The sequence below is a fragment of the Maylandia zebra genome, linkage group LG3 (assembly GCF_041146795.1).
Source record: "Maylandia zebra isolate NMK-2024a linkage group LG3, Mzebra_GT3a, whole genome shotgun sequence".
NCBI classification, from domain to species: Eukaryota; Metazoa; Chordata; class Actinopteri; order Cichliformes; family Cichlidae; genus Maylandia; species Maylandia zebra.
This window is the reverse complement of record NC_135169.1, coordinates 52,051,473-52,072,151: the sequence shown is the minus strand read 5'-3', so window position 1 is coordinate 52,072,151 and position 20,679 is coordinate 52,051,473. Positions and strand designations below refer to the sequence as shown.

Genomic DNA, 20,679 nt, shown 5'->3' with positions numbered 1-20,679 from the left:
AGTGGCCTCAGCCAGCAGCCACAGGCCCTGGTGTGGTGTAATTGGCCTCAATAGCAACTAAGGCCCTGGTGTGGTGTAAGTCGCCTCATCCAGCAGCCACAAGCCCTGGTGTGGTGTAAGTGGCCTCAGCCAGAGCCACAGGCCCTGGTGTGGTGTAAGTGGCCCCAGCCGGTCACTCAGGCCCTGGTGTGGTGTAGGTGGCATCAGCTAGCAGCACAAGACATTGGAAAACAGCCAAAAGCAGTGTCGTTAATGTGCCCTCATTAATGGGCAGCTGCTTTTGGTCTTTTAATACACCCCTTCTCTGGATCAAAAGCAGTTCAATGACATGAAAATTAAAGGCTTACAGCACCAGGTATTCCCAGGCAGTCTCCCATCCAAGTACTAACCAAGCCCAGCCCTGCTTAGCTTCCGAGATCAGACGAGGTCGGGCGTCCTCAGGGTGGTATGGCCGTAAGCTGCTGGCCCCAGCACAATGTCTCAATTTATGGATTCAAGTGATTAGGTGGCAAGTACCTGAAGTTACGAAGACAATCCTATAACCATAACTGCATGTTTGCATAATACCCTAACCCAAAGGCTCAGTTTGGCATTTATCCAACAGCACAGGCCCTGGATTGTTGAAGATGGCCTCAGGAACCAGCACAGGGCCTGGTGTGTTGTACATGGCCACAGTTAGCAGCACAGGGCCTGGTTGGGTGAAGATGGCCTCGGCCAGAAGCACAGGGTCTGGTGTGATATGAGTGGCCTGAGCAAGAGCCACAGGCCCTGGTGTGGTGTAAGTGTCCTCAGCCAGCAGCCACAGGCCCTGGTGTGGTGTAAGTGGCCTCAGCCAGCAGCCACAGGCCCTGGTGTGGTGTAAGTGGCCTCAGCCAGTGCCACAGGCCCTGGTGTGGTGTAATTGGCCTCAATAGCAACTAAGGCCCTGGGGTGGTGTATGTGGCCTCAGCCAGCAGCCACAGGCCCTGGTGTGGTGTACATGGCCACAGCCAGCAGCCACAGGCCCTGGTGTGGTGTAAGTGGCCTCAATAGCAACTAAGGCCCTGGTGTGGTGTAAGTGGCCTCAGCCAGCAGCCACAGGCCTTGGTGTGGTGTAAGTCGCCTCATCCAGCAGCCACAGGCCCTGGTGTGGTGTAAGTGGCCTCAGCCAGCAGCCACAGGCCCTGGTGTGGTGTAAGTGGCCTCAGCCAGTGCCACAGGCCCTGGTGTGGTGTAAGTGGCCTGAGCAAGAGCCACAGACCCTGGTGTGGTGTAATTGGCCTCAATAGCAACTAATGCCCTGGTGTGGTGTAAGTGGCCTCAGCCAGCAGCCACAGGCCCTGGTGTGGTGTAAGTGGCCTCAGCCAGCAGCCACAGGCCCTGATGTGGTGTAAGTGGCCCCAGCCGGTCACTCAGGCCCTGGTGTGGTGTAGGTGGCATCAGCTAGCAGCACAAGACATTGGAAAACAGCCAAAAGCAATGTCGTTAATGTGCCCTCATTAATGGGCAGCTGCTTTTGGTCTTTTAATACACCCCTTTCTCTGGATCAAAAGCGGTTCAATGACATGAAAATGAAAGGCTTACAGCACCAGGTATTCCCAGGAAGTCTCCCATCCAAGTACTAACCAAGCCCAGCCCTGCTTAGCTTCCGAGATCAGACGAGGTCGGGCGTGCTCAGGGTGGTATGGCCGTAAGCTGCTGGCCCCAGCACAATGTCTCAATTTATGGATTCAACTGATTAGGTGGCAAGTACCTGAAGTTACGAAGACAATCCTTTAACCATACCTGCATGTTTGCATAATACCCTAACCCAAAGGCTCAGTTTAGCATTTATCTAACAGCACAGGCCCTGGATTGTTGAAGATGGCCTCAGGAACCAGCACAGGGCCTGGTGTGTTGTACATGGCCACAGCTAGCAGCACAGGGCCTGGTTTGGTGAAGATGGCCTCGGCCAGAAGCGCAGGGCCTGGTGTGATGTGAGTGGCCTGAGCAAGAGCCACAGGCCCTGGTGTGGTGTAAGTCGCCTCAGCCAGAAGCCACAGGCACTGGTGTGGTGTAAGTGGCCTCAGCCAGCAGCCACAGGCCCTGGTGTGGTGTAAGTGGCCTCAGCCAGCAGCCACAGGCCCTGGTGTGGTGTACGTGGCCTCAGCCAGAAGCCACAGGCCCTGGTGTGGTGTAAGTGGCCTCAGCCAACAGCCACAGGCCCTGGTGTGGTGTAAGTGGCCTCAGCCAGAGCCACAGGCCCTGGTGTGGTGTAAGTGGCCTCAGCCAGTGCCACAGGCCCTGGTGTGGTGTAAGTGGCCTGAGCAAGAGCCACAGACCCTGGTGTGGTGTAATTGGCCTCAATAGCAACTAATGCCCTGGTGTGTTGTAGGTGGCCTCAGCCAGCAGCCACAGGCCCTGGTGTGGTGTAAGTGGCCTCAGCCAGTGCCACAGGCCCTGGTGTGGTGTAAGTGGCCTGAGCAAGAGTCACAGACCCTGGTGTGGTGTAATTGGCCTCAATAGCAACTAATGCCCTGGTGTGGTGTAGGTGGCCTCAGCCAGCAGCCACAGGCCCTGTTGTGGTGTAAGTGGCCTCAGCCAGTGCCACAGGCCCTGGTGTGGTGTAAGTGGCCTGAGCAAGAGCCACAGACCCTGGTGTGGTGTAATTGGCCTCAATAGCAACTAATGCCCTGGTGTGGTGTAGGTGGCCTCAGCCAGCAGCCACAGGCCCTGGTGTGGTGTAAGTGGCCTCAGCCAGTGCCACAGGCCCTGGTGTGGTGTAAGTGGCCTCAATAGCAACTAATGCCCTGGTGTGGTGTAAGTGGCCTCAGCCAGCAGCCACAGGCCCTGGTGTGGTGTAATTGGCCTCAATAGCAACTAAGGCCCTGGTGTGGTGTAATTGGCCTCAATAGCAACTAAGGCCCTGGTGTGGTGTAAGTGGCCTCAGCCAGCAGCCACAGGCCCTGGTGTGGTGTAAGTAGCCTCAGCCAGAGCCACAGGCCCTGATGTGGTGTAAGTGGCCCCAGTCGGTCACTCAGGCCCTGGTGTGGTGTAAGTGGCCTGAGCAAGAGCCACAGACCCTGGTGTGGTGTAATTGGCCTCAATAGCAACTAATGCCCTGGTGTGGTGTAGGTGGCCTCAGCCAGCAGCCACAGGCCCTGGTGTGGTGTAAGTGGCCTCAATAGCAACTAATGCCCTGGTGTGGTGTAAGTGGCCTCAGCCAGCAGCCACAGGCCCTGGTGTGGTGTAAGTGGCCTGAGCAAGAGCCACAGACCCTGGTGTGGTGTAATTGGCCTCAATAGCAACTAAGGCCCTGGTGTGGTGTAGGTGGCCTCAGCCAGCAGCCACAGGCCCTGGTGTGGTGTAAGTGGCCTCAGCCAGAAGCCACAGGCACTGGTGTGGTGTAAGTGGCCTCAGCCAGCAGCCACAGGCCCTGGTGTGGTGTAAGTGGCCTCAGCCAGCAGCCACAGGCCCTGGTGTGGTGTAAGTGGCCTCAGCCAGCAGCCACAGGCCCTGGTGTGGTGTAAGTGGCCTCAGCCAGTGCCACAGGCCCTGGTGTGGTGTAAGTGGCCTGAGCAAGAGCCACAGACCCTGGTGTGGTGTAATTGGCCTCAATAGCAACTAATGCCCTGGTGTGGTGTAGGTGGCCTCAGCCAGCAGCCACAGGCCCTGGTGTGGTGTAAGTGGCCTCAATAGGAACTAATGCCCTGGTGTGGTGTAAGTGGCCTCAGCCAGCAGCCACAGGCCCTGGTGTGGTGTAAGTGGCCTGAGCAAGAGCCACAGACCCTGGTGTGGTGTAATTGGCCTCAATAGCAACTAAGGCCCTGGTGTGGTGTAGGTGGCCTCAGCCAGCAGCCACAGGCCCTGGTGTGGTGTAAGTGGCCTCAGCCAGCAGCCACAGGCCCTGGTGTGGTGTAAGTGGCCTCAGCCAGAGCCACAGGCCCTGATGTGGTGTAAGTGGCCCCAGCCGGTCACTCAGGCCCTGGTGTGGTGTAGGTGGCATCAGCTAGCAGCACAAGACATTGGAAAAGAGCCAAAAGCAATGTCGTTAATGTGCCCTCATTAATGGGCAGCTGCTTTTGGTCTTTTAATACACCCCTTCTCTGGATCAAAAGCGGTTCAATGACATGAAAATGAAAGGCTTACAGCACCAGGTATTCCAAGGAAGTCTCCCATCCAAGTACTAACCAAGCCCAGCCCTGCTTAGCTTCCGAGATCAGACGAGGTCGGGCGTGCTCAGGGTGGTATGGCCGTAAGCTGCTGGCCCCAGCACAATGTCTCAATTTATGGATTCAAGTGATTAGGTGGCAAGTACCTGAAGTTACGAAGACAATCCTATAACCATACCTGCATGTTTGCATAATACCCTAACCCAAAGGCTCAGTTTAGCATTTATCCAACAGCACAGGCCCTGGATTGTTGAAGATGGCCTCAGGAACCAGAACAGGGCCTGGTGTGTTGTACATGGCCACAGCTAGCAGCACAGGGCCTGGTTTGGTGAAGATGGCCTCGGCCAGAAGCGCAGGGCCTGGTGTGATGTGAGTGGCCTGAGCAAGAGCCACAGGCCCTGGTGTGGTGTAAGTGGCCTCAGCCAGAAGCCACAGGCACTGGTGTGGTGTAAGTGGCCTCAGCCAGCAGCCACAGGCCCTGGTGTGGTGTAAGTGGCCTCAGCCAGCAGCCACAGGCCCTGGTGTGGTGTACGTGGCCTCAGCCAGCAGCCACAGGCCCTGGTGTGGTGTAAGTGGCCTCAGCCAACAGCCACAGGCCCTGGTGTGGTGTAAGTGGCCTCAGCCAGAGCCACAGGCCCTGGTGTGGTGTAAGTGGCCTCAGCCAACAGCCACAGGCCCTGGTGTGGTGTAAGTGGCCTCAGCCAGTGCCACAGGCCCTGGTGTGGTGTAAGTGGCCTGAGCAAGAGCCACAGACCCTGGTGTGGTGTAATTGGCCTCAATAGCAACTAATGCCCTGGTGTGGTGTAGGTGGCCTCAGCCAGCAGCCACAGGCCCTGGTGTGGTGTAAGTGGCCTCAGCCAGTGCCACAGGCCCTGGTGTGGTGTAAGTGGCCTCAATAGCAACTAATGCCCTGGTGTGGTGTAAGTGGCCTCAGCCAGCAGCCACAGGCCCTGGTGTGGTGTAATTGGCCTCAATAGCAACTAAGGCCCTGGTGTGGTGTAATTGGCCTCAATAGCAACTAAGGCCCTGGTGTGGTGTAAGTGGCCTCAGCCAGCAGCCACAGGCCCTGGTGTGGTGTAAGTGGCCTCAGCCAGAGCCACAGGCCCTGATGTGGTGTAAGTGGCCCCAGTCGGTCACTCAGGCCCTGGTGTGGTGTAAGTGGCCTGAGCAAGAGCCACAGACCCTGGTGTGGTGTAATTGGCCTCAATAGCAACTAATGCCCTGGTGTGGTGTAGGTGGCCTCAGCCAGCAGCCACAGGCCCTGGTGTGGTGTAAGTGGCCTCAGCCAGTGCCACAGGCCCTGGTGTGGTGTAAGTGGCCTCAATAGCAACTAATGCCCTGGTGTGGTGTAAGTGGCCTCAGCCAGCAGCCACAGGCCCTGGTGTGGTGTAATTGGCCTCAATAGCAACTAAGGCCCTGGTGTGGTGTAATTGGCCTCAATAGCAACTAAGGCCCTGGTGTGGTGTAAGTGGCCTCAGCCAGCAGCCACAGGCCCTGGTGTGGTGTAAGTGGCCTCAGCCAGAGCCACAGGCCCTGATGTGGTGTAAGTGGCCCCAGTCGGTCACTCAGGCCCTGGTGTGGTGTAAGTGGCCTGAGCAAGAGCCACAGACCCTGGTGTGGTGTAATTGGCCTCAATAGCAACTAATGCCCTGGTGTGGTGTAGGTGGCCTCAGCCAGCAGCCACAGGCCCTGGTGTGGTGTAAGTGGCCTCAATAGCAACTAATGCCCTGGTGTGGTGTAAGTGGCCTCAGCCAGCAGCCACAGGCCCTGGTGTGGTGTAAGTGGCCTGAGCAAGAGCCACAGACCCTGGTGTGGTGTAATTGGCCTCAATAGCAACTAAGGCCCTGGTGTGGTGTAGGTGGCCTCAGCCAGCAGCCACAGGCCCTGGTGTGGTGTAAGTGGCCTCAGCCAGAAGCCACAGGCACTGGTGTGGTGTAAGTGGCCTCAGCCAGCAGCCACAGGCCCTGGTGTGGTGTAAGTGGCCTCAGCCAGCAGCCACAGGCCCTGGTGTGGTGTAAGTGGCCTCAGCCAGCAGCCACAGGCCCTGGTGTGGTGTAAGTGGCCTCAGCCAGTGCCACAGGCCCTGGTGTGGTGTAAGTGGCCTGAGCAAGAGCCACAGACCCTGGTGTGGTGTAATTGGCCTCAATAGCAACTAATGCCCTGGTGTGGTGTAGGTGGCCTCAGCCAGCAGCCACAGGCCCTGGTGTGGTGTAAGTGGCCTCAATAGGAACTAATGCCCTGGTGTGGTGTAAGTGGCCTCAGCCAGCAGCCACAGGCCCTGGTGTGGTGTAAGTGGCCTGAGCAAGAGCCACAGACCCTGGTGTGGTGTAATTGGCCTCAATAGCAACTAAGGCCCTGGTGTGGTGTAGGTGGCCTCAGCCAGCAGCCACAGGCCCTGGTGTGGTGTAAGTGGCCTCAGCCAGCAGCCACAGGCCCTGGTGTGGTGTAAGTGGCCTGAGCAAGAGCTACAGACCCTGGTGTGGTGTAATTGGCCTCAATAGCAACTAAGGCCCTGGTGTGGTGTAGGTGGCCTCAGCCAGCAGCCACAGGCCCTGGTGTGGTGTAAGTGGCCTCAGCCAGCAGCCACAGGCCCTGGTGTGGTGTAAGTGGCCTCAGCCAGAGCCACAGGCCCTGATGTGGTGTAAGTGGCCCCAGCCGGTCACTCAGGCCCTGGTGTGGTGTAGGTGGCATCAGCTAGCAGCACAAGACATTGGAAAAGAGCCAAAAGCAATGTCGTTAATGTGCCCTCATTAATGGGCAGCTGCTTTTGGTCTTTTAATACACCCCTTCTCTGGATCAAAAGCGGTTCAATGACATGAAAATGAAAGGCTTACAGCACCAGGTATTCCAAGGAAGTCTCCCATCCAAGTACTAACCAAGCCCAGCCCTGCTTAGCTTCCGAGATCAGACGAGGTCGGGAGTGCTCAGGGTGGTATGGCCGTAAGCTGCTGGCCCCAGCACAATGTCTCAATTTATGGATTCAAGTGATTAGGTGGCAAGTACCTGAAGTTACGAAGACAATCCTATAACCATACCTGCATGTTTGCATAATACCCTAACCCAAAGGCTCAGTTTAGCATTTATCCAACAGCACAGGCCCTGGATTGTTGAAGATGGCCTCAGGAACCAGAACAGGGCCTGGTGTGTTGTACATGGCCACAGCTAGCAGCACAGGGCCTGGTTTGGTGAAGATGGCCTCGGCCAGAAGCGCAGGGCCTGGTGTGATGTGAGTGGCCTGAGCAAGAGCCACAGGCCCTGGTGTGGTGTAAGTCGCCTCAGCCAGAAGCCACAGGCACTGGTGTGGTGTAAGTGGCCTCAGCCAGCAGCCACAGGCCCTGGTGTGGTGTAAGTGGCCTCAGCCAGCAGCCACAGGCCCTGGTGTGGTGTACGTGGCCTCAGCCAGCAGCCACAGGCCCTGGTGTGGTGTAAGTGGCCTCAGCCAACAGCCACAGGCCCTGGTGTGGTGTAAGTGGCCTCAGCCAGAGCCACAGGCCCTGGTGTGGTGTAAGTGGCCTCAGCCAACAGCCACAGGCCCTGGTGTGGTGTAAGTGGCCTCAGCCAGTGCCACAGGCCCTGGTGTGGTGTAAGTGGCCTGAGCAAGAGCCACAGACCCTGGTGTGGTGTAATTGGCCTCAATAGCAACTAATGCCCTGGTGTGGTGTAGGTGGCCTCAGCCAGCAGCCACAGGCCCTGGTGTGGTGTAAGTGGCCTCAGCCAGTGCCACAGGCCCTGGTGTGGTGTAAGTGGCCTGAGCAAGAGTCACAGACCCTGGTGTGGTGTAATTGGCCTCAATAGCAACTAATGCCCTGGTGTGGTGTAGGTGGCCTCAGCCAGCAGCCACAGGCCCTGGTGTGGTGTAAGTGGCCTCAGCCAGTGCCACAGGCCCTGGTGTGGTGTAAGTGGCCTCAATAGCAACTAATGCCCTGGTGTGGTGTAAGTGGCCTCAGCCAGCAGCCACAGGCCCTGGTGTGGTGTAATTGGCCTCAATAGCAACTAAGGCCCTGGTGTGGTGTAATTGGCCTCAATAGCAACTAAGGCCCTGGTGTGGTGTAAGTGGCCTCAGCCAGCAGCCACAGGCCCTGGTGTGGTGTAAGTGGCCTCAGCCAGAGCCACAGGCCCTGATGTGGTGTAAGTGGCCTGAGCAAGAGCCACAGACCCTGGTGTGGTGTAATTGGCCTCAATAGCAACTAATGCCCTGGTGTGGTGTAGGTGGCCTCAGCCAGCAGCCACAGGCCCTGGTGTGGTGTAAGTGGCCTCAATAGCAACTAATGCCCTGGTGTGGTGTAAGTGGCCTCAGCCAGCAGCCACAGGCCCTGGTGTGGTGTAAGTGGCCTGAGCAAGAGCCACAGACCCTGGTGTGGTGTAATTGGCCTCAATAGCAACTAAGGCCCTGGTGTGGTGTAGGTGTCCTCAGCCAGCAGCCACAGGCCCTGGTGTGGTGTAAGTGGCCTCAGCCAGAAGCCACAGGCACTGGTGTGGTGTAAGTGGCCTCAGCCAGCAGCCACAGGCCCTGGTGTGGTGTAAGTGGCCTCAGCCAGCAGCCACAGGCCCTGGTGTGGTGTAAGTGGCTTCAGCCAGCAGCCACAGGCCCTGGTGTGGTGTAAGTGGCCTCAGCCAGTGCCACAGGCCCTGGTGTGGTGTAAGTGGCCTGAGCAAGAGCCACAGACCCTGGTGTGGTGTAATTGGCCTCAATAGCAACTAATGCCCTGGTGTGGTGTAGGTGGCCTCAGCCAGCAGCCACAGGCCCTGGTGTGGTGTAAGTGGCCTCAATAGGAACTAATGCCCTGGTGTGGTGTAAGTGGCCTCAGCCAGCAGCCACAGGCCCTGGTGTGGTGTAAGTGGCCTGAGCAAGAGCCACAGACCCTGGTGTGGTGTAATTGGCCTCAATAGCAACTAAGGCCCTGGTGTGGTGTAGGTGGCCTCAGCCAGCAGCCACAGGCCCTGGTGTGGTGTAAGTGGCCTCAGCCAGCAGCCACAGGCCCTGGTGTGGTGTAAGTGGCCTGAGCAAGAGTCACAGACCTTGGTGTGGTGTAATTGGCCTCAATAGCAACTAATGCCCTGGTGTGGTGTAAGTGACCTCAGCCAGCAGCCACAGGCACTGGTGTGGTGTAACTGCCCTCAGCCAGCAGCCACAGGCCCTGGTGTGGTGTAAGTGGCCTCAGCCAGCAGCCACAGGCCCTGGTGTGGTGTAAGTGGCCTCAGCCAGCAGCCACAGGCCCTGGTGTGGTGTAAGTGGCCTGAGCAAGAGCCACAGGCCCTGGTGTGGTGTAAGTGGCCTCAGCCAGAAGCCACAGGCACTGGTGTGGTGTAAGTGCCCTCAGCCAGCAGCCACAGGCCCTGGTGTGGTGTAAGTGACCTCAGCCAGAGCCACAGGCCCTGGTGTGGTGTAAGTGGCCTCAGCCAGCAGCCACAGGCCCTGGTGTGGTGTAAGTGGCCTCAGCCAGTGCCACAGGCCCTGGTGTGGTCTAAGTGGCCTGAGCAAGAGTCACAGACCCTGGTGTGGTGTAATTGGCCTCAATAGCAACTAATGCCCTGGTGTGGTGTAGGTGGCCTCAGCCAGCAGCCACAGGCCCTGGTGTGGTGTAAGTGGCCTGAGCAAGAGCCACAGACCCTGGTGTGGTGTAATTGGCCTCAATAGCAAATAATGCCCTGGTGTGGTGTAAGTGGCCTCAGCCAGCAGCCACAGGCCCTGGTGTGGTGTAAGTGGCCTCAGCCAGAGCCACAGGCCCTGATGTGGTGTAAGTGGCCCCAGCCGGTCACTCAGGCCCTGGTGTGGTGTAGGTGGCATCAGCTAGCAGCACAAGACATTGGAAAAGAGCCAAAAGCAATGTCGTTAATGTGCCCTCATTAATGGGCAGCTGCTTTTGGTCTTTTAATACACCCCTTCTCTGGATCAAAAGCGGTTCAATGACATGAAAATGAAAGGCTTACAGCACCAGGTATTCCCAGGCAGTCTCCCATCCAAGTACTAACCAAGCCCAGCCCTGCTTAGCTTCCGAGATCAGACGAGGTCGGGCGTGCTCAGGGTGGTATGGCCGTAAGCTGCTGGCCCCAGCACAATGTCTCAATTTATGGATTCAACTGATTAGGTGGCAAGTACCTGAAGTTACGAAGACAATCCTTTAACCATACCTGCATGTTTGCATAATACCCTAACCCAAAGGCTCAGTTTAGCATTTATCTAACAGCACAGACCCTGGATTGTTGAAGATGGCCTCAGGAACCAGCACAGGGCCTGGTGTGTTGTACATGGCCACAGCTAGCAGCACAGGGCCTGGTTTGGTGAAGATGGCCTCGGCCAGAAGCGCAGGGCCTGGTGTGATGTGAGTGGCCTGAGCAAGAGCCACAGGCCTTGGTGTGGTGTAAGTGGCCTCAGCCAGAAGCCACAGGCACTGGTGTGGTGTAAGTGCCCTCAGCCAGCAGCCACAGGCCCTGGTGTGGTGTAAGTGGCCTCAGCCAGCAGCCACAGGCCCTGGTGTGGTGTAAGTGGCCTCAGCCAGCAGCCACAGGCCCTGGTGTGGTGTAAGTGGCCTCAGCCAGTGCCACAGGCCCTGGTGTGGTGTAAGTGGCCTGAGCAAGAGTCACAGACCCTGGTGTGGTTTAATTGGCCTCAATAGCAACTAAGGCCCTGGTGTGGTGTAAGTGGCCTCAGCCAGCAGCCACAGGCCCTGGTGTGGTGTAAGTGGCCTGAGCAAGAGCCACAGACCCTGGTGTGGTGTAATTGGCCTCAATAGCAACTAAGGCCCTGGTGTGGTGTAGGTGGCCTCAGCCAGCAGCCACAGGCCCTGGTGTGGTGTAAGTGGCCTCAGCCAGCAGCCACAGGCCCTGGTGTGGTGTAAGTGGCCTGAGCAAGAGCTACAGACCCTGGTGTGGTGTAATTGGCCTCAATAGCAACTAAGGCCCTGGTGTGGTGTAGGTGGCCTCAGCCAGCAGCCACAGGCCCTGGTGTGGTGTAAGTGGCCTCAGCCAGCAGCCACAGGCCCTGGTGTGGTGTAAGTGGCCTCAGCCAGAGCCACAGGCCCTGATGTGGTGTAAGTGGCCCCAGCCGGTCACTCAGGCCCTGGTGTGGTGTAGGTGGCATCAGCTAGCAGCACAAGACATTGGAAAAGAGCCAAAAGCAATGTCGTTAATGTGCCCTCATTAATGGGCAGCTGCTTTTGGTCTTTTAATACACCCCTTCTCTGGATCAAAAGCGGTTCAATGACATGAAAATGAAAGGCTTACAGCACCAGGTATTCCAAGGAAGTCTCCCATCCAAGTACTAACCAAGCCCAGCCCTGCTTAGCTTCCGAGATCAGACGAGGTCGGGAGTGCTCAGGGTGGTATGGCCGTAAGCTGCTGGCCCCAGCACAATGTCTCAATTTATGGATTCAAGTGATTAGGTGGCAAGTACCTGAAGTTACGAAGACAATCCTATAACCATACCTGCATGTTTGCATAATACCCTAACCCAAAGGCTCAGTTTAGCATTTATCCAACAGCACAGGCCCTGGATTGTTGAAGATGGCCTCAGGAACCAGAACAGGGCCTGGTGTGTTGTACATGGCCACAGCTAGCAGCACAGGGCCTGGTTTGGTGAAGATGGCCTCGGCCAGAAGCGCAGGGCCTGGTGTGATGTGAGTGGCCTGAGCAAGAGCCACAGGCCCTGGTGTGGTGTAAGTCGCCTCAGCCAGAAGCCACAGGCACTGGTGTGGTGTAAGTGGCCTCAGCCAGCAGCCACAGGCCCTGGTGTGGTGTAAGTGGCCTCAGCCAGCAGCCACAGGCCCTGGTGTGGTGTACGTGGCCTCAGCCAGCAGCCACAGGCCCTGGTGTGGTGTAAGTGGCCTCAGCCAACAGCCACAGGCCCTGGTGTGGTGTAAGTGGCCTCAGCCAGAGCCACAGGCCCTGGTGTGGTGTAAGTGGCCTCAGCCAACAGCCACAGGCCCTGGTGTGGTGTAAGTGGCCTCAGCCAGTGCCACAGGCCCTGGTGTGGTGTAAGTGGCCTGAGCAAGAGCCACAGACCCTGGTGTGGTGTAATTGGCCTCAATAGCAACTAATGCCCTGGTGTGGTGTAGGTGGCCTCAGCCAGCAGCCACAGGCCCTGGTGTGGTGTAAGTGGCCTCAGCCAGTGCCACAGGCCCTGGTGTGGTGTAAGTGGCCTGAGCAAGAGTCACAGACCCTGGTGTGGTGTAATTGGCCTCAATAGCAACTAATGCCCTGGTGTGGTGTAGGTGGCCTCAGCCAGCAGCCACAGGCCCTGGTGTGGTGTAAGTGGCCTCAGCCAGTGCCACAGGCCCTGGTGTGGTGTAAGTGGCCTCAATAGCAACTAATGCCCTGGTGTGGTGTAAGTGGCCTCAGCCAGCAGCCACAGGCCCTGGTGTGGTGTAAGTGGCCTCAGCCAGCAGCCACAGGCCCTGGTGTGGTGTAAGTGGCCTCAGCCAGAGCCACAGGCCCTGATGTGGTGTAAGTGGCCCCAGCCGGTCACTCAGGCCCTGGTGTGGTGTAGGTGGCATCAGCTAGCAGCACAAGACATTGGAAAAGAGCCAAAAGCAATGTCGTTAATGTGCCCTCATTAATGGGCAGCTGCTTTTGGTCTTTTAATACACCCCTTCTCTGGATCAAAAGCGGTTCAATGACATGAAAATGAAAGGCTTACAGCACCAGGTATTCCAAGGAAGTCTCCCATCCAAGTACTAACCAAGCCCAGCCCTGCTTAGCTTCCGAGATCAGACGAGGTCGGGAGTGCTCAGGGTGGTATGGCCGTAAGCTGCTGGCCCCAGCACAATGTCTCAATTTATGGATTCAAGTGATTAGGTGGCAAGTACCTGAAGTTACGAAGACAATCCTATAACCATACCTGCATGTTTGCATAATACCCTAACCCAAAGGCTCAGTTTAGCATTTATCCAACAGCACAGGCCCTGGATTGTTGAAGATGGCCTCAGGAACCAGAACAGGGCCTGGTGTGTTGTACATGGCCACAGCTAGCAGCACAGGGCCTGGTTTGGTGAAGATGGCCTCGGCCAGAAGCGCAGGGCCTGGTGTGATGTGAGTGGCCTGAGCAAGAGCCACAGGCCCTGGTGTGGTGTAAGTCGCCTCAGCCAGAAGCCACAGGCACTGGTGTGGTGTAAGTGGCCTCAGCCAGCAGCCACAGGCCCTGGTGTGGTGTAAGTGGCCTCAGCCAGCAGCCACAGGCCCTGGTGTGGTGTACGTGGCCTCAGCCAGCAGCCACAGGCCCTGGTGTGGTGTAAGTGGCCTCAGCCAACAGCCACAGGCCCTGGTGTGGTGTAAGTGGCCTCAGCCAGAGCCACAGGCCCTGGTGTGGTGTAAGTGGCCTCAGCCAACAGCCACAGGCCCTGGTGTGGTGTAAGTGGCCTCAGCCAGTGCCACAGGCCCTGGTGTGGTGTAAGTGGCCTGAGCAAGAGCCACAGACCCTGGTGTGGTGTAATTGGCCTCAATAGCAACTAATGCCCTGGTGTGGTGTAGGTGGCCTCAGCCAGCAGCCACAGGCCCTGGTGTGGTGTAAGTGGCCTCAGCCAGTGCCACAGGCCCTGGTGTGGTGTAAGTGGCCTGAGCAAGAGTCACAGACCCTGGTGTGGTGTAATTGGCCTCAATAGCAACTAATGCCCTGGTGTGGTGTAGGTGGCCTCAGCCAGCAGCCACAGGCCCTGGTGTGGTGTAAGTGGCCTCAGCCAGTGCCACAGGCCCTGGTGTGGTGTAAGTGGCCTCAATAGCAACTAATGCCCTGGTGTGGTGTAAGTGGCCTCAGCCAGCAGCCACAGGCCCTGGTGTGGTGTAATTGGCCTCAATAGCAACTAAGGCCCTGGTGTGGTGTAATTGGCCTCAATAGCAACTAAGGCCCTGGTGTGGTGTAAGTGGCCTCAGCCAGCAGCCACAGGCCCTGGTGTGGTGTAAGTGGCCTCAGCCAGAGCCACAGGCCCTGATGTGGTGTAAGTGGCCTGAGCAAGAGCCACAGACCCTGGTGTGGTGTAATTGGCCTCAATAGCAACTAATGCCCTGGTGTGGTGTAGGTGGCCTCAGCCAGCAGCCACAGGCCCTGGTGTGGTGTAAGTGGCCTCAATAGCAACTAATGCCCTGGTGTGGTGTAAGTGGCCTCAGCCAGCAGCCACAGGCCCTGGTGTGGTGTAAGTGGCCTGAGCAAGAGCCACAGACCCTGGTGTGGTGTAATTGGCCTCAATAGCAACTAAGGCCCTGGTGTGGTGTAGGTGTCCTCAGCCAGCAGCCACAGGCCCTGGTGTGGTGTAAGTGGCCTCAGCCAGAAGCCACAGGCACTGGTGTGGTGTAAGTGGCCTCAGCCAGCAGCCACAGGCCCTGGTGTGGTGTAAGTGGCCTCAGCCAGCAGCCACAGGCCCTGGTGTGGTGTAAGTGGCTTCAGCCAGCAGCCACAGGCCCTGGTGTGGTGTAAGTGGCCTCAGCCAGTGCCACAGGCCCTGGTGTGGTGTAAGTGGCCTGAGCAAGAGCCACAGACCCTGGTGTGGTGTAATTGGCCTCAATAGCAACTAATGCCCTGGTGTGGTGTAGGTGGCCTCAGCCAGCAGCCACAGGCCCTGGTGTGGTGTAAGTGGCCTCAATAGGAACTAATGCCCTGGTGTGGTGTAAGTGGCCTCAGCCAGCAGCCACAGGCCCTGGTGTGGTGTAAGTGGCCTGAGCAAGAGCCACAGACCCTGGTGTGGTGTAATTGGCCTCAATAGCAACTAAGGCCCTGGTGTGGTGTAGGTGGCCTCAGCCAGCAGCCACAGGCCCTGGTGTGGTGTAAGTGGCCTCAGCCAGCAGCCACAGGCCCTGGTGTGGTGTAAGTGGCCTGAGCAAGAGTCACAGACCTTGGTGTGGTGTAATTGGCCTCAATAGCAACTAATGCCCTGGTGTGGTGTAAGTGACCTCAGCCAGCAGCCACAGGCACTGGTGTGGTGTAACTGCCCTCAGCCAGCAGCCACAGGCCCTGGTGTGGTGTAAGTGGCCTCAGCCAGCAGCCACAGGCCCTGGTGTGGTGTAAGTGGCCTCAGCCAGCAGCCACAGGCCCTGGTGTGGTGTAAGTGGCCTGAGCAAGAGCCACAGGCCCTGGTGTGGTGTAAGTGGCCTCAGCCAGAAGCCACAGGCACTGGTGTGGTGTAAGTGCCCTCAGCCAGCAGCCACAGGCCCTGGTGTGGTGTAAGTGACCTCAGCCAGAGCCACAGGCCCTGGTGTGGTGTAAGTGGCCTCAGCCAGCAGCCACAGGCCCTGGTGTGGTGTAAGTGGCCTCAGCCAGTGCCACAGGCCCTGGTGTGGTCTAAGTGGCCTGAGCAAGAGTCACAGACCCTGGTGTGGTGTAATTGGCCTCAATAGCAACTAATGCCCTGGTGTGGTGTAGGTGGCCTCAGCCAGCAGCCACAGGCCCTGGTGTGGTGTAAGTGGCCTGAGCAAGAGCCACAGACCCTGGTGTGGTGTAATTGGCCTCAATAGCAAATAATGCCCTGGTGTGGTGTAAGTGGCCTCAGCCAGCAGCCACAGGCCCTGGTGTGGTGTAAGTGGCCTCAGCCAGAGCCACAGGCCCTGATGTGGTGTAAGTGGCCCCAGCCGGTCACTCAGGCCCTGGTGTGGTGTAGGTGGCATCAGCTAGCAGCACAAGACATTGGAAAAGAGCCAAAAGCAATGTCGTTAATGTGCCCTCATTAATGGGCAGCTGCTTTTGGTCTTTTAATACACCCCTTCTCTGGATCAAAAGCGGTTCAATGACATGAAAATGAAAGGCTTACAGCACCAGGTATTGCCAGGCAGTCTCCCATCCAAGTACTAACCAAGCCCAGCCCTGCTTAGCTTCCGAGATCAGACGAGGTCGGGCGTGCTCAGGGTGGTATGGCCGTAAGCTGCTGGCCCCAGCACAATGTCTCAATTTATGGATTCAACTGATTAGGTGGCAAGTACCTGAAGTTACGAAGACAATCCTTTAACCATACCTGCATGTTTGCATAATACCCTAACCCAAAGGCTCAGTTTAGCATTTATCTAACAGCACAGACCCTGGATTGTTGAAGATGGCCTCAGGAACCAGCACAGGGCCTGGTGTGTTGTACATGGCCACAGCTAGCAGCACAGGGCCTGGTTTGGTGAAGATGGCCTCGGCCAGAAGCGCAGGGCCTGGTGTGATGTGAGTGGCCTGAGCAAGAGCCACAGGCCTTGGTGTGGTGTAAGTGGCCTCAGCCAGAAGCCACAGGCACTGGTGTGGTGTAAGTGGCCTCAGCCAGCAGCCACAGGCCCTGGTGTGGTGTAAGTGGCCTCAGCCAGCAGCCACAGGCCCTGGTGTGGTGTAAGTGGCCTCAGCCAGTGCCACAGGCCCTGGTGTGGTGTAAGTGGCCTGAGCAAGAGTCACAGACCCTGGTGTGGTTTAATTGGCCTCAATAGCAACTAAGGCCCTGGTGTGGTGTAAGTGGCCTCAGCCAGAAGCCACAGGCACTGGTGTGGTGTAAGTGGCCTCAGCCAGCAGCCACAGGCCCTGGTGTGGTGTAAGTGGCCTCAGCCAGAGCCACAGGCCCTGGTGTGGTGTAAGTGGCCTCAGCCAGTGCCACAGGCCCTGGTGTGGTGTAAGTGGCCTGAGCAAGAGCCACAGACCCTGGTGTGGTGTAATTGGCCTCAATAGCAACTAATGCCCTGGTGTGGTGTAGGTGGCCTCAGCCAGCAGCCACAGGCCCTGGTGTGGTGTAAGTGGCCTCAGCCAGCAGCCACAGGCCCTGGTGTGGTGTAAGTGGCCTGAGCAAGAGCCACAGACCATGGTGTGGTGTAATTGGCCTCAATAGCAACTAAGGCCCTGGTGTGGTGTAAGTGGCCTCAATAGCAACTAAGGCCCTGGTGTGGTGTATGTGGCCTCAGCCAGCAGCCACAGGCCCTGGTGTGGTGTAAGTGGCCTCAGAAGCAAATAAGGCCGTGGTGTGGTGTATGTGGCCTAAGCCAGCAGCCACAGGCCCTGGTGTGGTGTAAGTGGCCTCAATAGCAACTAAGGCCGTGGTGTGGTGTAAGTGGCCTCAGCCAGCAGCCACAGGCCCTGGTGTGGTGTAAGTGGCCTGAGCAAGAGCCACAGGCCCTGGTGTGGTGTAAGTGGCCTCAATAGCAACTAAGGCCCTGGTGTGGTGTATGTGGCCTCAGCCAGCAGCCACAGGCCCTGGTGTGGTGTAAGTGGCCTCAATAGCAACTAAGGCCCTGGTGTGGTGTAGGTGGCCTCAGCCAGCAGCCACAGGCCCTGGTGTGGTGTAAGTGGCCTCAGCCAGCAGCCACAGGCCCTGGTGTGGTGTAAGTGGCCTCAGCCAGAGCCACAGGCCCTGATGTGGTGTAAGTGGCCCCAGCCGGTCACTCAGGCCCTGGTGTGGTGTAGGTGGCATCAGCTAGCAGCACAAGACATTGGAAAACAGCCAAAAGCAATGTCGTTAATGTGCCCTCATTAATGGGCAGCTGCTTTTGGTCTTTTAATACACCCCTTCTCTGGATCAAAAGCGGTTCAATGACATGAAAATCAAAGGCTTACAGCACCAGGTATTCCCAGGCAGTCTCCCATCCAAGTACTAACCAAGCCCAGCCCTGCTTAGCTTCCGAGATCAGACGAGGTCGGGCGTGCTCAGGGTGGTATGGCCGTAAGCTGCTGGCCCCAGCACAATGTCTCAATTTATGGATTCAACTGATTAGGTGGCAAGTACCTGAAGTTACGAAGACAATCCTATAACCATACATGCATGTTTGCATAATACCATAACCCAAAGGCTCAGTTTGGCATTTATCTAACAGCACAGGCCCTGGATTGTTTAAGATGGCCTCTGGAACCAGCACAGGGCCTGGTGTGTTGTACATGGCCACAGCAAGCAGCACAGGGCCAGGTTTGGTGAAGATGGCCTCGGCCAGAAGCACAGGGTCTGGTGTGATATGAGTGGCCTGAGCAAGAGCCACAGGCCCTGGTGTGGTGTAAGTGGCCTCAGCCAGAAGCCACAGGCACTGGTGTGGTGTAAGTGGCCTCAGCCAGCAGCCACAGGCCCTTGTGCGGTGTAAGTGGCCTCAGCCAGCAGCCACAGGCCCTGGTGTGGTGTAAGTGGCCTCAGCCAGAAGCCACAGGCACTGGTGTGGTGTAAGTGCCCTCAGCCAGCAGCCACAGGCCCTGGTGTGGTGTAAGTGACCTCAGCCAGCAGCCACAGGCCCTGGTGTGGTGTAAGTGGCCTCAGCCAGCAGCCACAGGCCCTGGTGTGGTGTAAGTGGACTCAGCCAGTGCCACAGGCCCTGGTGTGGTGTAAGTGGCCTGAGCAAGAGTCACAGACCCTGGTGTGGTGTAATTGGCCTCAATAGCAACTAATGCCCTGGTGTGGTGTAAGTGACCTCAGCCAGCAGCCACAGGCCCTGGTGTGGTGTAAGTGGCCTCAGCCAGCAGCCACAGGCCCTGGTGTGGTGTAAGTGGCCTCAGCCAGCAGCCACAGGCCCTGGTGTGGTGTAAGTGGCCTGAGCAAGAGTCACAGACCTTGGTGTGGTGTAATTGGCCTCAATAGCAACTAATGCCCTGGTGTGGTGTAAGTGACCTCAGCCAGCAGCCACAGGCACTGGTGTGGTGTAACTGCCCTCAGCCAGCAGCCACAGGCCCTGGTGTGGTGTAAGTGGCCTCAGCCAGCAGCCACAGGCCCTGGTGTGGTGTAAGTGGCCTCAGCCAGCAGCCACAGGCCCTGGTGTGGTGTAAGTGGCCTGAGCAAGAGCCACAGGCCCTGGTGTGGTGTAAGTGGCCTCAGCCAGAAGCCACAGGCACTGGTGTGGTGTAAGTGCCCTCAGCCAGCAGCCACAGGCCCTGGTGTGGTGTAAGTGACCTCAGCCAGAGCCACAGGCCCTGGTGTGGTGTAAGTGGCCTCAGCCAGCAGCCACAGGCCCTGGTGTGGTGTAAGTGGCCTCAGCCAGTGCCACAGGCCCTGGTGTGGTCTAAGTGGCCTGAGCAAGAGTCACAGACCCTGGTGTGGTGTAATTGGCCTCAATAGCAACTAATGCCCTGGTGTGGTGTAGGTGGCCTCAGCCAGCAGCCACAGGCCCTGGTGTGGTGTAAGTGGCCTCAGCCAGTGCCACAGGCCCTGGTGTGGTGTAAGTGGCCTGAGCAAGAGCCACAGACCCTGGTGTGGTGTAATTGGCCTCAATAGCAAATAATGCCCTGGTGTGGTGTAAGTGGCCTCAGCCAGCAGCCACAGGCCCTGGTGTGGTGTAAGTGGCCTCAGCCAGCAGCCACAGGCCCTGATGTGGTGTAAGTGGCCCCAGCCGGTCACTCAGGCCCTGGTGTGGTGTAGGTGGCATCAGCTAGCAGCACAAGACATTGGAAAACAGCCAAAAGCAATGTCGTTAATGTGCCCTCATTAATGGGCAGCTGCTTTTGGTCTTTTAATACACCCCTTCTCTGGATCAAAAGCGGTTCAATGACATGAAAATGAAAGGCTTACAGCACCAGGTATTCCCAGGTAGTCTCCCATCCAAGTACTAACCAAGCCCAGCCCTGCTTAGCTTCCGAGATCAGACGAGGTCGGGCGTGCTCAGGGTGGTATGGCCGTAAGCTGCTGGCCCCAGCACAATGTCTCAATTTATGGATTCAACTGATTAGGTGGCAAGTACCTGAAGTTACGAAGACAATCCTTTAACCATACCTGCATGTTTGCATAATACCCTAACCCAAAGGCTCAGTTTAGCATTTATCTAACAGCACAGGCCCTGGATTGTTGAAGATGGCCTCAGGAACCAGCACAGGGCCTGGTGTGTTGTACATGGCCACAGCTAGCAGCACAGGGCCTGGTTTGGTGAAGATGGCCTCAGCCAGAAGCGCAGGGCCTGGTGTGATATGAGTGGCCTGAGCAAGAGCCACAGGCCCTGGTGTGGTGTAAGTGGCCTGAGCAAGAGCCACAGGCCCTGGTGTGGTGTAAGTGCCCTCAGCCAGCAGCCACAGGCACTGGTGTGGTGTAAGTGACCTCAGCCAGCAGCCACAGGCCCTGGTGTGATGTGAGTGGCCTGAGCAAGAGCCACAGGCCCTGGTGTGGTGTAAGTGGCCTCAGCCAGAAGCCACAGGCACTGGTGTGGTGTAAGTGGCCTCAGCCAGCAGCCACAGGCCCTGGTGTGGTGTAAGTGGCCTCAGCCAGCAGCCACAGGCCCTGGTGTGGTGTAAGTGGCCTCAGCCAGCAGCCACAGGCCCTGGTGTGGTGTAAGTGGCCTCAGCCAGAGCCACAGGCCCTGGTGTGGTGTAAGTGGCCTCAGCCAGTGCCACAGGCCCTGGTGTGGTGTAAGTGGCCTGAGCAAGAGCCACAGACCCTGGTGTGGTGTAATTGGCCTCAATAGCAACTAATGCCCTGGTGTGGTGTAGGTGGCCTCAGCCAGCAGCCACAGGCCCTGGTGTGGTGTAAGTGGCCTCAATAGCAACTAATGCCCTGGTGTGGTGTAAGTGGCCTCAGCCAGCAGCCACAGGCCCTGGTGTGGTGTAAGTGGCCTGAGCAAGAGCCACAGACCCTGGTGTGGTGTAATTGGCCTCAATAGCAACTAAGGCCCTGGTGTGGTGTAGGTGGCCTCAGCCAGCAGCCACAGGCCC

At 57.6% G+C, this 20,679-nt stretch overlaps 10 non-coding genes across 10 annotated transcripts; all 10 read right to left on the bottom strand.

The window, feature by feature from the left end:
• Window positions 1–340: 340 nt before the first annotated feature.
• LOC143417871 (5S ribosomal RNA) lies at window positions 341–459 on the bottom strand. Its single transcript, XR_013098019.1, has one exon. It is a non-coding gene; the product is annotated as a 5S ribosomal RNA (ribosomal RNA).
• Window positions 460–1,556: 1,097 nt separating this feature from the next.
• Window positions 1,557–1,675, bottom strand: LOC143417827 (5S ribosomal RNA). The gene has a single exon (XR_013097974.1). It is a non-coding gene; the product is annotated as a 5S ribosomal RNA (ribosomal RNA).
• Window positions 1,676–4,100: 2,425 nt separating this feature from the next.
• On the bottom strand, window positions 4,101–4,219 carry LOC143417993 (5S ribosomal RNA). The gene has a single exon (XR_013098141.1). It is a non-coding gene; the product is annotated as a 5S ribosomal RNA (ribosomal RNA).
• Window positions 4,220–6,957: 2,738 nt separating this feature from the next.
• LOC143417190 (5S ribosomal RNA) lies at window positions 6,958–7,076 on the bottom strand. Its single transcript, XR_013097407.1, has one exon. It is a non-coding gene; the product is annotated as a 5S ribosomal RNA (ribosomal RNA).
• A 2,978-nt stretch (window positions 7,077–10,054) lies between these two features.
• LOC143417733 (5S ribosomal RNA) lies at window positions 10,055–10,173 on the bottom strand. The gene has a single exon (XR_013097881.1). It is a non-coding gene; the product is annotated as a 5S ribosomal RNA (ribosomal RNA).
• Window positions 10,174–11,347: 1,174 nt separating this feature from the next.
• On the bottom strand, window positions 11,348–11,466 carry LOC143417189 (5S ribosomal RNA). The gene has a single exon (XR_013097406.1). It is a non-coding gene; the product is annotated as a 5S ribosomal RNA (ribosomal RNA).
• A 1,292-nt stretch (window positions 11,467–12,758) lies between these two features.
• LOC143417188 (5S ribosomal RNA) lies at window positions 12,759–12,877 on the bottom strand. The gene has a single exon (XR_013097405.1). It is a non-coding gene; the product is annotated as a 5S ribosomal RNA (ribosomal RNA).
• A 2,978-nt stretch (window positions 12,878–15,855) lies between these two features.
• LOC143417456 (5S ribosomal RNA) lies at window positions 15,856–15,974 on the bottom strand. Its single transcript, XR_013097677.1, has one exon. It is a non-coding gene; the product is annotated as a 5S ribosomal RNA (ribosomal RNA).
• A 1,641-nt stretch (window positions 15,975–17,615) lies between these two features.
• LOC143417732 (5S ribosomal RNA) lies at window positions 17,616–17,734 on the bottom strand. The gene has a single exon (XR_013097880.1). It is a non-coding gene; the product is annotated as a 5S ribosomal RNA (ribosomal RNA).
• A 1,808-nt stretch (window positions 17,735–19,542) lies between these two features.
• On the bottom strand, window positions 19,543–19,661 carry LOC143417414 (5S ribosomal RNA). Its single transcript, XR_013097635.1, has one exon. It is a non-coding gene; the product is annotated as a 5S ribosomal RNA (ribosomal RNA).
• Window positions 19,662–20,679: the final 1,018 nt, after the last annotated feature.